The 1,466-nt window shown below is 45.0% G+C and overlaps 1 non-coding gene across 1 annotated transcript in view; it reads left to right on the top strand.

The window, feature by feature from the left end:
- Window positions 1-1,160: 1,160 nt before the first annotated feature.
- LOC143176287 (small subunit ribosomal RNA) overlaps window positions 1,161-1,466 on the top strand; it is a 1,921-nt gene continuing 1,615 nt past the window's right edge. Inside the window, exon 1 of the ribosomal RNA XR_013000860.1 lies at window positions 1,161-1,466. This exon is cut by the window's right edge and continues 1,615 nt beyond it. This is a non-coding gene — a ribosomal RNA (small subunit ribosomal RNA).

The raw sequence follows: 1,466 nt of genomic DNA, 5'->3' as shown, positions 1-1,466 counted from the left end.
TATGTTAATATATGTTCGAATCGACCATAGTTTCAGCGGCTAAGTACCAGCAGCCCGGCCGGTTGGTCTGTACGCGCGGCAGTTTACCACCATAAGCGCCCGTGCTGAGCGGCCGGCGCCGCGGTCGTCGCGGCCGCCCGTTTGGTTACTATAAGAGAGCACGTCGGTTCGAGCGGACCGGTCGGCGCAGCGGCGGGCGAGCGGCTATTCTACGATCTCGGTCGAGAAGCAGTCGTTCAGCTCCTCGAGGTCCATTCCTCGACTGTTCTGTACCGCGTTCCGTTGCGAATTTTTCTCTACACAGCATGACCACGGGTCGGTGTCTCAGACCGAATGGCCCTTATGTGGTAAGCCCAGAATGTTGGGTTGGATACAACGTATATTCGTTATACTTGTACGACTCTCACATCAACTCTCAGAAACCCAAAAGGGGTTTTCTATCCGAGCGAAAATATATTTTTCGTATACAAAAATTTAATGGCAAAGACCAAACGAAATACTACACACAAAAAGGGGCGACGAACAAAAATTGTTCGAATGAAATATAATATATACATATAAAATTGAGGTGTCCTAAGAGAGAAATACATAAACTAAGAGGTATATATTATAAGAAATATATATTATTTCTGGGCAAAGAAGAGAGAACGAAAAGAAGAGTATGATCTTTAACGCGAGGGCCTCGACATGGGTACGCCTAGCATGGTTCGCGCTTTCTCGATATGTCCAGCATGTTAACGTACGCGGTCTTCGGACTTCGTGCGTTATGTCCGTGCTTACACGATGGAGAGCGCTCGAGCATACGTGCTTACAAACCTGAAAGTCGATGTGACATCCGAGATTCTTTTTCTTCTAAAAAGATCTCGGAGAGATACACGGGAGAGTTTGAAATTTTTGGAGGTCCTCCTGATGTATATGCGCGGATATACCCATGTGGTAATTCGTGCGGAGTTGGTAATCTAATAGTGGAGCGAAATTTACCAACTCGAAAGAGAAGAGAGAAGAGAGAAGAGAGTAGAGAGAAGAGAGAGGAGAAAGAGAACTGTCTTAAAGACGAGAAAAAGTATCGTCGATCCGACTCTTAAGGGGAGAGAGTCGGCGACTAAGATATATATATACATACATATTTTTGCTTCGTATGATGAAAATTTACTCGAAGCTCCCTGGTTGATCCTGCCAGTAGTCATATGCTTGTCTCAAAGATTAAGCCATGCATGTCTCAGTACATGCCGTATTAAGGTGAAACCGCGAATGGCTCATTAAATCAGTTATGGTTCCTTAGATCGTACCCACATTTACTTGGATAACTGTGGTAATTCTAGAGCTAATACATGCAAAACAGAGTTCCGACCAGAGATGGTAGGAACGCTTTTATTAGATCAAAACCAATCGGTGGCGGGCGTTTACGTTCGTCCATCGTTTGCTTTGGTGACTCTGAATAACTTTGTGCTGATCGCATGGTCTTA

This window comes from Nomia melanderi, unplaced genomic scaffold (assembly GCF_051020985.1).
Source record: "Nomia melanderi isolate GNS246 unplaced genomic scaffold, iyNomMela1 scaffold0478, whole genome shotgun sequence".
In the NCBI taxonomy this organism is placed as follows: Eukaryota; Metazoa; Arthropoda; class Insecta; order Hymenoptera; family Halictidae; genus Nomia; species Nomia melanderi.
Note: the sequence above shows the minus strand (reverse complement) of the source record. Positions and strands in the feature narration are given on the sequence as shown.